The following is a 16,926-nucleotide window of genomic DNA, read 5'->3' as shown; positions in this document are numbered from 1 at the left end:
AAAGACGGAAGAAGAAAGTAATTGGTCGTATACAGCCAGGCAGGTTACGAATTTCTCGCGCGAAACGCGACACAGTGACGTAGTAAAAAAGTATTCGTTCGATGATCGTTTAGAGACGGTACTGTTGCTGAAATCTATTATGAAATAAAATCCGCATCCATGCATTGTCATGGTGTCGTGAAATGCGATCGGAGAAATAGAACAACGATGGAGTTTCTGCATGGGTATAAGTAGAATATATGTATTTCATTTGCAACGCTAATATTTTAACGGAAACTCCAATCTGTCTTGCTGGACGGAGAATGACTTGCCAAAGCTTAGCTGAATGTACTTTTTAGGTGAGGATTTATGACATCAAGTGAACTGGGTAAAGATTGAGAAAAATGGTTCTTGCGAATCAACCTTCGCATTATATCACTTTTTTACGAGACAATATTGCTTATACGAAGAACAATTATATTATATTATGTTATACATATATAATGTAATATATATAATATATATATACTTTGATTAAATAAGCAAAGGATATTGAAGTAGGTGAAAACATTATTTTCATTTTGGCTATACAGACTACCACTTTACACACTCTTATAATTTTGTATGCTTACTAAAGAAGTAACAATTCGTCGTTTTCTGCAATTACTAAATTGCGTAAGTTCCTCTGATTATACACGAGTGGAAAATTTTATCATTGTTCCCCTAAAACTTTCTTAAAATTACCACATAATATATGATTAAAAAATACACGCAAATTTAATATCTGTAATTTGAAATGTATTACGTAAAATTTCCTTCTCTATTTTTGAGTAAGTATATCTCATCCAAATGCTATATCTATTTAATTCCATTCGCACAATCTAATCGTACAATGCACTGAACGAGTGCACATAATTGCACTGAAAAGAACAAATACCCTGATGTCAAAGGAAAATAAAAAATTTCCATATAGAACGTAAAATCTGCAAAACGATGTTATCTGATACCATGTGATCCTCGATTGAGTACAAAAATCTCTATCGGGTCATTCTTCAAAATTGTCGCCCCTCGGAACATTCAACCACTCGATTACTCATCTGTAGTCGACAATGTTAAAAAAAATGGAAAAGAGAACAAAGAAGAGGAAGAAACGCCAGGACCGAGCTAGTCTCTATTCTACTTTCCACCGGCGCGACGCGGTGTTATAACCGAAACTCGCGTTATTCACACGTCAGAAAATTTATGCGTGGCACATGTGTGCGGTCGCACAGGAGGCTTTCACGCACGCAATTCAGAATATTCACGGGTCGTGGCTGGCGGCAGCCTTTGACGACAGAACAAGAGGCTGCAAAGCCAGCAATTACTCTTTGTCGAGGAAGGTATCGGTAAATAGATGTCGACGGTGCAGCGACACGCGCAGAAACGCCTTCCTATCTCGCGTACCAGTGATCGATGTACGTTTCCACCCGTCATACTCGCGGATCGATCGTAAAAAACAAAAGAAAACGCCATTCGATCACCCTCGATAGCTCGACGAGGAAAAAAGAAAATTACGCACGGTCGAAGAAGGTTTCTACCGGCTAAACAAGGCTAACGTAACATCTGCACTGGACAGAACTGAAAGATAAGCACACGGACGGTCGTTAACTTAAGACTAGTTTCACACAGAGATATCGCGATACGCGTATGATAGATATTAATTAAATACTAATGGACATGTATACCAATGATGCAGTATCGCGATGCTCATTTGATGTATCTTGGCGAGGATATTTTTCGTATGAAGCCGACGGACGAAACGTTAAAACAAATTACGACATTCATACGGTACGCAGCCCGCGATACATCTATCACGACACACGTACACCACGTGCAACCGATCTAACCTTTCTAAACCGATGTCTGACGACGAAGATCGGATACTTGAAAACGACAATGCTCGCAGTTCTTGCATTTAAACTGTAAATGTTTATGCGAATCTATCATTTTGTGAAAACAACGAAAGAAATCGGACGCTGCTCGAAAATTTGTTTCGCCCTTTAACCCTCGCTCGGTGCGCTCTTAAAATCATCACATGTGGTTGCAACTTTTCAGAAGTTTAAGAGATGTCGATATTCTTTTGGAAAGTATTTGTCCTGATTGAAATTTTATTAAACATACTGACATTTTACGTTATGGAATTAATGCAAGCTTTTTGGCAAATTTATAACTTCTATATTCCTTTAATTTTCACATCAATCGCAAAGCTGTGGAAAGAAGTGTTAAGAAGCGCTATTCCTTATAATTAAATTAGTTTTCCATCATTATCATTCTTTCTACCTACGATGTTACGAGAATCAATTTCTAGTCCGTTTTATCCCACTGCAAGGGTTTTTAGGCTCATATTTGTCGTATTTGTTAGAAACATTTAATGCATAAAACGGAGTGCCGAGCGGTCTTTTGCTATGTGATAATAAAATTCATGGAAAATATAAAAATACATATAGAATATATAAAAAAGTTTTACTTACATTACAAGATTTTGCTTTAACTGTGTCGTTCATAAATAATTTCAGTTACATTTTATGTAATTGAGAATCATACAACAGTTACATACGAAATGAAATGAAGTAAATTTCGTTTCTCACATATAAAAATCGGTGAATAAAGTCGATGACTGAACACTTGCATCGAAAATTAATTTTATTTGGTATAATTTACTATTACTTGTTATAAAGCTAATTGATTATCTACTTCACAATTATTGTTCGTTTGTTCGCAAGGACTGAATCGAAATTTCATTAAATTGATAAATAAAATAAAATATAATAAAATAAAATAAAATAAAAATTGATAAGCGAATATTATCATAGGAAGATCCATTATCTGACTGTTGTTATTTGTACACTATGAGAGAGGAAAGATTTTACCTGTATTATTATTATTCTACATCCGATGTACGAATCAATTAGAAGACATTATTTGCCTGTACATAAAAGCCCTGATTAGTGAAAGCAACCGTGAGCCGATTTAGATCTCATTTTGTCGTCCCTGTCTAATCTTTAGCATGGCGCGATCGTGGCATGCGAAATCGGATTGCAAATAATACGCGCACGGAAACTCTTGGTTTATATGGCTCGTGGCAGAATTCAAGTCACATTCCGTACCCCGCTATCGAGCGGTACGAACCGTTTATTGCCGATCCTGGTGCTTCCGATATTGCCAGAATTGACATATATTTATCATATCGTTTAAATGGAACTGGATTCGCTAGATTTTCTAGAACCGCATTCTTACGACTTACGTCGCGTTCGCGTATATCTACGTCGACAGATTCTTCGAACGAGGCTAAAGCTATTATACTTTTTAATTTAACGCTTGAATAAAATATAATTTAATAGCATGCATTTAGAATGCATGCTATTAAAGTTTTCAGGCAGCTTCGGAATTATATTAATTTGAAATTTTCTAGATTTTAGAGAGAATAGATTATATTATAAAAAATAACTTGTCCATCTTAGAATATTATTAACTCTCAACTGATGCGGTGCGAATCAGATGGCTGATAAATGAGCAGTAAAAAATTTAATTATTGATCGGAAAAAAATATCGACTAACAACTAGCCTTGCATTTTAAGGATAGATTCTTTCACATCCTTTTTATGTTTAATTTCAATGACAATTTCAATAACAATCTGACAATTTTAGACTTATTACAAGTGGCAGTTTCACTTTGAACGGATGACAAATCAATAGAGCATTATTCATAAAGGTGACGCATGAATAGCTCGATAACTTGGAAATCAACGAGGAACACCGATGTAGTTAATTACTGCTTGTCCTGTGATTCTCAGCAGAGATACGTGACACCTTGGCGCCTTAGTAACCGTGCTTTCAATATTGCTGCCAGTCGAAATGTATTATGCGATGCTCTAGGGTCTTAAATAATGTAGATGTCCCCAATTTGTTGTTCAGTAGAACACCTTCAAAGGCCAAGTTTAAAGACTAGAAAAATTTCATTTTTTTACGTCAAATATCTAGTAATATGGTGTTTATACTTAAAATAAGACTGAAAATAATTTAACGAAGCAATTTAATGGAATTATGATCTCTGAAAAATAGATTTCTGTTAGGGAATATATTATTTCATTATTATTATATGAGTATATAAGAGTATTATATTACTATCATTATGTTATTACGTTAGTTGTTACATTTAATATACGATATATGTTAGTCTTCTTACATTTGGATGTGTGTATAACGAATCTGAAAATATTGCACCACATTGCATCAGTAACTTTATGGAAAAACACGAATGTCTCATTTAAACTTTCACTTCTGAAATTTTAGTTTCATTTTTAAACGAAATTTCTACACATGTTTAATCCAGAAAAAATATAACATAATTATGCTTAACTTCCTGTTTCACGTCACCATTCGAATAAAAATGGAAAATATTAATGGAAAGAAAGATGCGTTTTGATTAAAAAATTTTTGCTAGACTTAAGGATTATAAAAGACAGCGATCAGTCGATTATTTTGATATTCCATATTCACCAGCTCATAATTCTATAGAGATATCTTATTATTCGCGAGAAAATCACTACAATAGGATCATTAAGGTCATTCAAAGGATATTCACGGTCATTTGACAGCTATTCAGGATCATTTCGTGATTATTTTAGTCACTTAACATCGCTCAAAAGCACTTTATGGTCATTCAAGAGCATGTCAAAGTCATATGGTTGCTCAGTGTCCTAATTTGAACAATAGATCGAAACCCATATTCTGTCCATAACTATGTGAATTAGACAAGGTATATCGAGAATATAGAATTTCGCTAAATAAAGAATGTAAAACAATGTATGATAAAAAGAATGCTCTATTAATATATAAAATTATAAATCATGCTAATATCGGGAATTGAGAATTTGCTAACATTAAAGGTTGAAAATTTGCCAGAATATTAACAATTTTCTTGCACCTTTTTGAGACATCTACTACTCATCTGGGAATCGGTAACGTTAAGAATTCTTCTATCGGTCGTTTTAGATGAACGTATTAAAAGGAGGTCATAGATCAGTTGAAGACTGTTTGACATTAGATTTATGCGACATCAGCCCAACGCGTTTAACGTGGGATCGTCAACCACGAAGAACCAGTGTCCATGAACGTCAAAGCAAACCGCCTGTGGTTTCCTCGCGATTGACAAAACGACGGAAGCAGGTATTCCTCGCGTGCTTTCCGATTCGAACCCCACAGAGATCGCTCGAAACCGACCAACCTCGATCGTTAATTTTCGCCAAATTCCCCCACGTAGAATTGCCTTGCTAGACTAGGTGACGATTGAATAAAAATCTAATTGTAGTCGAGTATCGTATGTAATTTCTATCTTAAATAATTACATGAATAAACTATAATTCCTGCGTGCGCATATTGTATATAGAAATTGTATTGTATGTAGAAAGTTTATATTTGCAAATAACGAAATAGTAGTTATACGTTTTGAAAATTGAAACCATTAAGCAATGAAGTCTTCAAGAACTATATGTTACTTTATTTGTAATTTATTCGAGGCTATTGTACATTGGATATTCGTCGATCGTAAGTACGAAAATAAAAATAATGGAGTATCGGCTCGAATTGTGGAACACGGAAAGCCTAACTTTTATCCTGTTAATGTATTTTCCACTTCACTCGTGATCGTTCCTTGCGATTTTTTTCTATATTTCGTTCGAAATTGCCGATATAATATTCATAGAAGCAGCTCGGTTAGTCGAGAATTGCGATCAGTATAGTGTTTCGTTCACTCGTTATTTTAATAACGTTAATAACGAACCAATGAGCAACTACGTTCTAAAAATCTAACAAATTTTGTCTTAAATGCTTTACCTATCGGAACCATGTTAAATAAATACAAATGACGCTGCTTTGTATTTAAATAGTAATTTCATATAAACTTGTTCCTTAAGAAAGGAGAAGAAAGGATCCATTAAAAGAAAAAAAGAGCAAGGAAAGAAACTTGTACAATCGTGTAACGAATCCACCATCTTTTAAAGGTGGAAACATTGACTTAATTTCTCCATCCGAACGCAATACTTCTGAAAGCCTTTAAAAGATTACTGCCAAGAGGAATACTTTACGATTTGATCGGTATCTCCGGCTTTTTTCAAACTTCAATGTATTGAAAACTTTATCTATTTAAGAAGATAGAATATTATTTAAAAGGCTGTCGCAAACAATTCCACATACTTTTGATTATATATTAAAACTAAACCTAATCTAAAACTAACTATATAAATAAAAAATTAGATAACAAAAAGTAAACGTTAAGAAAAAAATTTAATTTAATGCTTATTAATAATAAATTCAAGTAACAAAAAATGACAAATAAAGAATTAATAAAAAAGGTGAAACTTGGTAGTCACCTGAGTCGTCATCAGTATCTAGTTCATTGTTTGTACTCGATAGTATTTCAATTTCCGTGTCACGGTTCTAGGTTTTGTTTTAATATACCATAAAAAATACTTACAATTGTTTGCAACGCTTTTTTAATGATTTTCTTTTCTCTACTTTTTTAAATATCGATACTGGTACTTACTTGCACACTGCACGAATTTCTAAATAAGAATTACAAAATTTAACGCGAGCTTTAAGTTACCTTTAACCAGATAACTGCGGAATTTTGTTTTGGAAATCTCTCATGAATGGGGTGCATAAATAAAATCAAACGATGACGAGCATACATGTCAAACGCAGGGCAAATGTACCTATTGTAAATTTTACAACAGAATTGAAGCAAAACGATGATGGCATATATTTTTATGCCAAAAGATTAACAATTCATTGTTAAACAAATTATTGTTATAAAAAATTACAAAATTTCAACAAAATGCTAAAATTCACAAACGAGAAAAATTTTTTAAAATGTAAGAAATTCAGTTGATTTTTTCACACACGGTGGTACACAGTATCGAGTACCAATACTGTGACTCCTTATGAATTTCATTTTTTGAACAGACGGCACATCTTCGAAGTGCATTTGCTTTTAATCATGTAGCTGGTATAAAATTAGTGAAATATTTTCCGATGAGACGTGTGGATTTTACAGTTGAACTCGTGGTTGGTCGACTTTCGAAGTTTATGTTCGTTAAATTGCATATTTCTCAATAATTTGTTCAACACATTCGATCAAAAAATATGATCATATGATATTTATCATATTATATTTCAATTGTTATCGGAGAATAGCCGATATACACAGTAAAATATCCATCCAATTTATAAGGAAACAAGATTATACCAACGATTCGGGAATACTCGATATAACAGGAGAAAAAATCAACTGATTTTGTAAAAAGAAATACATTATACCGGGAATAATCGATATACCAAAGAAAATAATCAAATTTTTCTTCATAAAATACATAGCAGTTTTACTGATATTATAAAGTAAACATACCGCTAAATGATATTTGTATTACTTTTTGCTAAAATTTTGACATTTTATGGTAAATGATCATTTTTTATTTTACACGACGAATATACACGTCAAACGTACCGACATTGAATTCTTGTTTGACGCGTATACTCGTCAAACGCAGTTAACAGATTAATATAGAATTAAAAGTATTTAGAATTAATTACGATACTTTCTGTAAATGATGTTTTACTCTTTTAAATAATCTTTTCCAATATATTGAAGTTTGGAAAGAATCGGAGATACCGATCAGATTGTAAAGTATTACCCATAAGGGGTAACTCAAGACAGAGGTTAAAAACATGTCAGAATTTTCAACCAAGAAATACTCGAACGTGCTGTTGAACATGGTTCAAGTTTCAACGACAAGGGGAACGTACTACTGAAACTCATCCTTTATCGCTGGCATTTAGAATTCCGGCCTAGGTCTATTACAAACGGTTCTAGCCCGCGGTCGACGACAGTCAGTCCACCTAATTTGAATAATACTCCGGCGAATATTCTATTCCGTGCTGGCAGACTCGAAGAAACCCATCTTTCACGTTCTAAAATTTTCATACATTTTTCAATCAGCTGTATTACGAACATGATACTATCGAGCCAAAAACTATTATAGTAGAGATATCTCAAAACATTCTTCATTGATTATAATTATTATCAATCGACAGTTTGTTTTGTAATATTCACCAGTATAATAATAAAATAAATAAACATAAAAGAAAAGAAAATAATAGCTAAACTATAGCGGTGAAAAATATAGTAGTTACAAAAAGTATTGTCACATCATTGTACGATAATATTGTATTATAACATTGACATATTAATTAATTAAGTTCAATATCAAATTTTGATTCATTTAGTAATATGACTATCAAAATATGACTGCAATTTTATATTTTTATGGACTCAACTAAAGAAATAGAACCGAAATAGAAATTTTGTTCACTCGTTAAAAATTATAATAAATATTCTATTTCAATATATTTTTGCATATTACGTGCATTCTGTAGATTTTCGAACTCTTCAATTTTTCAGAAATTTATAAACGACCGCAATTTAGTTATTATTAATATGTATTGGTAATATCGCTAATAACACTAATCATATAAAATATAATATAAAACTAAAGCAAAGAATTTTTTTCTATATGGAATGACATCTCAGAAAATTTCGTTCTTTTTCCTCCTCTTGTTTTCAGTTTCCACTGATCGATTAGATGGTGGAAGTAAGATATGGGTTAATTAAAGTGATGAAGCTGCAGCGATATTGAATAGAGGAAGGATAAGTAGGAAATGTAATAGGGGATGTAGTTTTAGAAAGTAAGGGGAGATACAAATCAATTTGCAGAGTGAATTTTTACGCTGAAGCAAGTGAAGCAAACTTTGAATGGAAGTAATTTTTATGACACGAGAAGAAATTTAGAATGTTTCTTATAATGGTACTCGTTCTTGTCATCATTTTATTTATTAACTTCTGAATTCTATATTTAAGTGATAACGATAAAATATACCATGCAACAAAGATCTATTTCATCGCAAGTAAAGAATAGTAACTGGAATTACTTTATTTCTACTATTTATATAAAGAACAAATGTTTATACTTGCAGAATAGATTTATCTCCGATTGTTAAGTGTTTCTAATTCAAATAGTTTCTCTTAAATATAACTCAAGTCATCTTCACATTTCCTACATATATTTTTTTATACATAATCTTGTTCGAAGTATTAAATATTAAAAATTAAAATTCAATATTTTTTCAACATTTATTTATTAACAGATTGCTGATGATTATGCACGTTCGTATTTTCTTAGACATTGATAAAGAAATGAAATTTGAGTGAAACTGTATCCCACCTTCTAAAACTTGCGATATATACATATTTCATTTGTCCTATTTTGTATCATTTTCACATTTTTACTCGTCCATTCATATACTTGCTCATTACATACTTGCCTACTTTTATATCTTTGCAATTGGCATAGATTAATTAATATCCAGAGTTTACTCGTTAACTATAATTTCTTATTGTACATCCCTGCCTCCAATAATTTCGACAAATGTCTATACCTAACTAATCATGATTTAAATTGATATTTTCAATTTTCATGTTTGAGGATAAAATGCATCGATGCATACAGCAGCTGTAATGTCGTATGTTAGCTATGTTATAAATCTTGTGGAAATTAGCAAGAAAATGCATTCCACAAACATTATGATAATTTAGCATAGAACATCTATAGCAACGTCGCGTAATGGGATCGATATCGTAGCAGCAACTATGCGATGTAAATTCCACCATACCAATTTCGTTCCAGAGATAATTATTATAATATAGTTTTCAAGGGGAACGAACGATAAAATCTGCGAGGTATACTGTTCGTGTCGATTCAACTGGAATTTAAAATCGCTCAGATATTTGAATTAACGTTTTTCTACGATTATCGAAATTAACACTGTCTCTTTTTATTTGCCTTCGAGTGAAAATACAAATGATTTATTATTATAATATAGTTTTCAAAGGAAACGAACGATAGAATCTGCGAGAAGCACTCTTTGTGCTGATTCAACTGAAGTTAAAAATATCTTAGAGATCTAAATTAACGTTTTTTCTACAATTATCGAAATTAATACTGTCTCTTCTCACTTGTCTTCGAGTAACAGAAAAAATGACTATTACAATCTAGATATATTTCTCCTATTTATATTCAGAGAATAAACACAGTTAATATAATTAATATAAATAGTAATATAAATTAATTAAGAAAAGTATATTAAGTAAGACTGCTACCTCTCCTGTTTTGGCTAAAAAACTGTGGTCTTTAACATAAATCTCTAAACTCCAGTTTTACCAGAGATATCTTCAGACTTGTAACGAATTAAGAAAAATACATTTTGCGATTCGTTTCGACGATATTTTAAAATATTTAAAATGTCTTCACTTATTAAGCATAATTTCTCACACATTATATTCTAATCATTTAAAATATACCCAAGTTTGCAAATGATCTGTATCTTGGGCTAAAATAACGCAAGTTCCTTTGTTATTAAATAAATGATCCCAAATTTTAGAGCCATAGTGTACCTAGCTTCATTACGTAAGTAATACAAAAATTCACTCAGTATCGAATTACCCTTGCCCACGGAAGGATCTCGTAAACTGAAATTGGCGCTCTATTCCGACCAAGATAAAGGGTACACTGTCGATAGGGACAATTCAAACTGTACTATTCGTCGATAGCTCGAGAATATCCTCGATATTGTTAACCTTATCTTTCCCATCGGTTCGCCATCGTGAGGGTGGGCATGATTGGAAGAAATCCGACTGGCAGATAGAGAGCAAGCATAGGTAATTCGTTTTCAGAAGTTCAGTGGGAACAGCGATGAGGTAAAATATTCTATTGCCAGTGGTTGGATTGTGTTGTGGCAGCGCCATGCCTCTTCCATGGAATTTACTGCGCGAAGATAATAATTTCGATCTGACTAGAAGGCTAGACCAGTTCGCCCCTATTTTCTTACCCCTTGTAATAAAAGAGTCGTGGAATTAGACGTCACTGTTCGCATCAGGCAAAATCGACGATAGGTTTCTCAAAATTCCAGAACATAGATCGAGAAGATGGATTTAGTAGAGCAGAATTAACGCAGTTGACAAAATCTTCCTCGTGAGAAATAAAAACTGAAATATCTCTTCAGCCATGGAAAAGTAGGATTATTCATTCTAGATTCGAGTTAAAAATTATATTCCTCTAGATCGTCGAATTCTTCGTGGAAATGGTGCTTTATTTGGGTGGAGTTATTCCTGTGGATCGTTGAGTTTCTAAAAATAGCGATTAGCACATACATTTATAGGAAACTTAGATGTGCAAATATACGCAGAATATATAAACTATGTAAAAGTATATAAAATATCCGAAGAAAAGTATTTGTTTGATCTTCATTTATGAATTTGTCTCGAAATTTCCGCTTAAACAAAATCTTTTATAATATTAAATAACATCAATTATCATACACACGCGGAACAGGTTATAAATCAAATTCGCAATAACGTATTCATTAAAATGGAAGACTGTTAATTAACGTACTGTTCTGTTAACTGTGAGACGCCATACGCAATTGTATTGTTTTAAGGGTGTACGTTTGCTTAAGAGAAAATGTTTAAATTTCATTCTTTAAAAAATCATAATCTTAAAACAGCTGTCTTAATTAACTACGTTAAATGGAGTTCCTTACACGAGCTTTGCTAATGAAAAATTGAAGATACATGAAATTTTTACCACGTTTCCGCCAACGGTCAAATAGAATTTTACGTAGAATTCTAATGTTTCATTTTAATTGGGACGTGGAGAATTATGAAGTCTCCTCCGAGAACAGAAACGTAACTAAAAGAAGTTAAGAAACTTTAGCACTCATAATCAGCAGGAATTTGTAATACTGCTCCGTTTTGAATAATTATCGAGATTAACTTCGCTAGATGGTAGTACAAAAGACTTATAACTTGGTAATTATCAACAACAAAAAGAATAAGACTTATTAAAGTACCAAAAGATGTAAATTTAGTCTAAAATTTCGAAACGAAATTTTTGTTTCGTTTTTTGTAAAAAGTGATATACATATCTGGATAGGAAATAATTTTTAAACCATGCTGAAGTATGCGTCGCTTATACTTACAGAAACATTGTATTTACAATTAAATATTTCCTTCCGTGATTTAAAATGCGATTGCGTGAAAAACGCGAACATTCTTTAACGCAAGTTACACAACGCTATTGTACAGCTACGAAATTACTGCAAGTTTATTTGCTTCAAAATTACTTGGCTTGGATCTAGCTTCGTATTCATCAATTCGATTTGTCAAATTATGATGATGATGTGGTTGTCATTAATCAATTTGAAACATAATTCTCTGTAAAATACCTATGTTTTCAATATCTTTTATTTTTCTCTAATTTATCATTAATTGATACTGTAAAATCAGTCTGTAAGAAAATGTTGCAAACCAACGCAACATATAAATTCAATAGATTAATTTATATCATGCAAATTGTTAAATTTATGAAACATGTATATCGCTATAAATTTTTTACAATTTATTACACATTGTCAAAAAACCTATCAAGTAATAATTTCATACGAAACATTTAAATCGTTCCAAACGATTAATGTCTACGATATAAAGAAAAGATAGACAGACTTACAATTATTATTTCCATCGCTCGCGTCACAGCTCACCTCACAAATTAATATTGGTATAAATTTGTTACCTACCGTATATGAAATTTATACGATACAACGATCACAAGCAATTCCATCATTGCCAAATAAATTAAAAATTATAAAAAGGATAGCGAAAGATTATCAAAATAAAATAGTTTAACTTTAGATTCGCGTGAAACTTTAAGAAAATTACTATCCTTTTCCATTTGAGTTGATTAAATTTTACAAAAGCGCCATTATCATAGGATCAAATGAAATTGTAAAGACTGTACAATTTCTCGTTCCAGTTATAGCTTAATTTCAGTCCGGAAACTGTTAAGTAGCCTATTATGGGGAAGAACGGGGGAGAAGTAAGCCAGATGCAACTTTAGATAAAAATTGTTCTTCTTCCTCTCTGCACGTAAAAAAATTCCTTTTTCATATTTATAATCTGATAACTTTAACGCCTTTATGACGTTTATATTGGTCTAAGCAAAATTAAGTTTTATTCTTCCATTAATTACTAATATACATGAAATATATATTGCAATATACATGAAAAAAATATTGGAAGGAAATGATTAATATTTAAATAATTGCTATTATGAAAATGCACGCAGAATATTGTGGATTTCTCGATTTTTAATGGAAAATTTTCAATAAACGAAATGGATTTCATTTCACTTTCTTTAAGCTTCTTTTAGAAAGCTTCGCGAATGGAAAAGGTAGATACATTTGATTTTTATAACGTGATTCTGATTGATTCATCGCGGTTTTATCTATATGCAGTAACATTTAACTAGATTCTCGATAATTCATAAACATTTCTTTATTTTCTTATATCGTTTATTTAAATCGATTACTTGAAACGTTTCTGCACATTTTAAATAACGTTATTTTAGGGCGCAGCTAGAATAAAATTTAAACAAATTCAATTCGCAAATCCGCGATTTATTTCGGCGAAAGTGTAATAAATATTATTACACATAAATTTTTTTAAAAAGATCAAAAGAATGATGAAAGAGTGACAAACCTAAAACACAAAGAAAGAACGTTTGCAATATCGTATGCTTTACGATTTTTACCAATAATAAATTCGATTTATCCATAAGCTTTAGACGTAAGGACATATCAAAGGCAGTTCTCAAGATTCTAGAAGGTAAATTTTAACAAAATCTAAATCAAAGAAATTTTACAAGTTAACGATAAAAAAAGATGCTACTTTCCATATAGAAAGGGGCGATAAAGAACGGAGGAAACTACGTTGATAGTTTCCTCATGATAGTTTCCTGTAATTTCATGTTAAACGCGATGAACACGATATCAATGTGTTTTATTTCATCGTGCGTTTCATTTCAAAATTATTAGTAAACTGCGAATTTTTATGCATTTACGAGAAATTCGAAAACGCTAAAGTGCAAAAGATGCACGTAATATGCAAAAATATATAAAACGGCAAAACTTAATGAAAATCCTCGTTGTATGAAGTTACTCACAACCATTTTTGCCACGAAAGATGCTAAACGAAAAATGTCAAACATTCTCAGTAGATAGGGATAATCAAGAAGAATTCTGTCGTCCACCTGTGAGTAAACCGAAAGTGTAAACACGGGACAGACTGAAAAGTTATAATCTGAAAAATAGCGAACAGTCACGTCCGCACTATAAAGCCGGTCCGTATCCAATAACTATCGACTTCTCTGAGAAAAGAAATTTCCGAAGAGAATGCGGGGGCGGGTGGATGGATAAGCCAGCACGATATTTCGCAGCTGGCTTTAATGAAAATCTTAGCGGAGAAAGGCGGTGGGCGTCGAAGGTGGATTCCGGCCGCTTCCGCAGAAATAAAATTAATCGAGGGCTTACGAGTTCCTTCTTCGGCGCAACTTTGCGCCAGACGTCCGTTCTCTTCCGGCGTTATTCCCACCAGAGATCGAACTTTTCATTTCCACGAAAAGCTGCAGGTTCGTCGGCTAGACTACGTTTGACGAATTAATAACACGTCGAGAAACACGTTGCTCGCTTGCCAGTCACATTGTATTTCCCACCGATAAAGGGAAAACAAAGCAAGAGAAAAACGCGATGGCGCAACGCGATACCTACTACAGAGATATAAAGATAGGGTGTATGAGTGAGCTGAAAAACGATATAGAAATCGAATGAGAACTATGTATAGAGGTACCTTGTGTCCCGGTTTTAATAACGTATGCGCATTCGTACAGTAAATATGTAATCGTAATATTGATTAATAATCGACATTAACGTGCAGTTGACATGTCTGATCAGCCAAAAACAGTAGGGATTTATATGCAGCATTCTCTTGCTACTCCTATATCGTAGCCATTTACACGGTAATATATTGCTGTGTTAATTCAACTAGAGGTAGCTGTCCGATCGAAAGATGATTCTGAGAAAAATACCTCTTATTATTCAACCAGCTTTTACGCGCAACTTTGTTCGCCTCGACTACTAATATACGGAACAATTTTTAAGCAAAGGAATTTTTATAGGTTGCTTGCCTACGTACTTTATATACTAACAATTAGATTGTTCTCCGTAACAAAGAATATTAAATTATAAAAAAAAAAGTTCGATTTTAGAACAAACACGACGTGAACAATAACTGTGGTTGCTTGACCTTTACCAAACGTGGGAGCGTATAAGCTATTTCTCAGCTCTTACAAAACTGATCGAAATGAAACATACTCTATTTTCTTTCCTTGCTACTGAGCTATATAACAGAGAAAATCTCATCAAAATCCGTTCAGAACTTTTTACGTGACGCGACTACAAACGGACAAATAAACAGACAGATAAAAATTCCAAAAATTAGTTTCTTCGACTTCGTAGTTTATGAGCTCCTGGGTGACTGTTTTATTTATTGCTTTTTATTCCACGTACAAACGCAACCCTTCTACCGTCTTATGATATATACAGCATATACAAGTAGGCATCGATTTCACATACGTCAGAAATATAATTGTTGTATCTTTAGCTTCAATGTAGGTACGACTTTCTTATTTAATATACATATAAGTAAACTGTTTTTGCGCTATCTGGAAGCAATGACTTGATTTAAGCGAAAGTTGCAAATACGCCCTTTTGACTTAACACGGCGGCGTACGACTCACGCGCTTTATTCTTCTATCTCTATGATACCCTACCTCATACTTATAAAAAAAACTCAATGTTCCATTTATTTAGATCTTAAATAAATGGTATGAACAAAAGCTAAGAAATAATTAACCGACGTTTATTGATGCTTATATTTTTCTCTACAGAAACGACGTTGAAGATTTTCTAGCATTATTAAGAAATATTTAGAAAGAAAAATTGCACTTGAATTCTATGCTATAGTATTCTAATTGATACGCAGGACATTTTCCAACAAAAAAGACAATTTTTCTGTTTTAACATTTACAGTGATTTCTGCGAGCATTCAATCGTTCTACCTACGAAGTATTATAAAAATCGCTATAATTTGGATGCTTTATACGGAGCCTAATCGTTAAAGATGAAATCGAATATATTGCACATAATTTTTCGAATCTAACTGGATGATTTCGACTTGTAGGTAACGCTTTTACAACACGAAAGTCGATATTGTATTACATATACCAGAGTATATTGATATATAATTATTCACCATTATTTCATAAATATTTTAATAAATTTAACTACTTTAGAAACAAAATGATTGAATATTACAAATGCAATATAATGCCAATCGAACAGGCGGTAGGACAAGTTTGTTGAATGCAGCGGATCTTTTTAATGGAAATTACGGTTCTACCATATTGAACAAAGGAATATTTAGAAGAAGAGCAAAGCAGATAATAGGATTAAGATATTAGTACGAATTATTACAATTGTTAAAAGTTTACTCGGTTGCATAAATTTTCATAATCCCTCAATCATTGTTTTTATACGTTGTATTTATTTAAATCAAATTACCTTAAATAACCATTTGTTAAATATGCAAGCGAATGGTAGTATCATGTAACATATAAGAAATAACGTTAATAGTTCATAACTTTTAATTAGATAATATGATATACTATGGTTCATTTTCATTGCTGTAATTAAGTTTAGCTCGAATAAACTTATTTACGCGGAATTCTAGTTACATAACAACTACCGACTGTACCAGTCGAGAGTCGAGAGTTGAAACATCTTGTTATATCGTAATCCTAAGCTCTATTGTGATCTACCTTGAAGATCAACCAATCTTGAAAATCAGATTACGATGAGGGAATTACTATCAAGCATGAGAAATCCAGTTCTTTTAAACCCTCA

The 16,926-nt window shown here is 32.3% G+C and overlaps 1 protein-coding gene across 7 annotated transcripts in view; it reads left to right on the top strand.

Annotated features, from left to right (window-relative positions):
- The window catches only part of LOC117205475, a 202,616-nt gene that overhangs the window by 152,376 nt on the left and 33,314 nt on the right, over positions 1-16,926 (top strand). The window lies entirely within an intron of this gene.

The sequence above is a fragment of the Bombus bifarius genome, unplaced genomic scaffold (genome assembly GCF_011952205.1).
Source record: "Bombus bifarius isolate JDL3187 unplaced genomic scaffold, Bbif_JDL3187 scf7180000007991, whole genome shotgun sequence".
Taxonomy (NCBI): Eukaryota; Metazoa; Arthropoda; class Insecta; order Hymenoptera; family Apidae; genus Bombus; species Bombus bifarius.
This window is presented reverse-complemented; position numbering and strand designations above follow the sequence as displayed.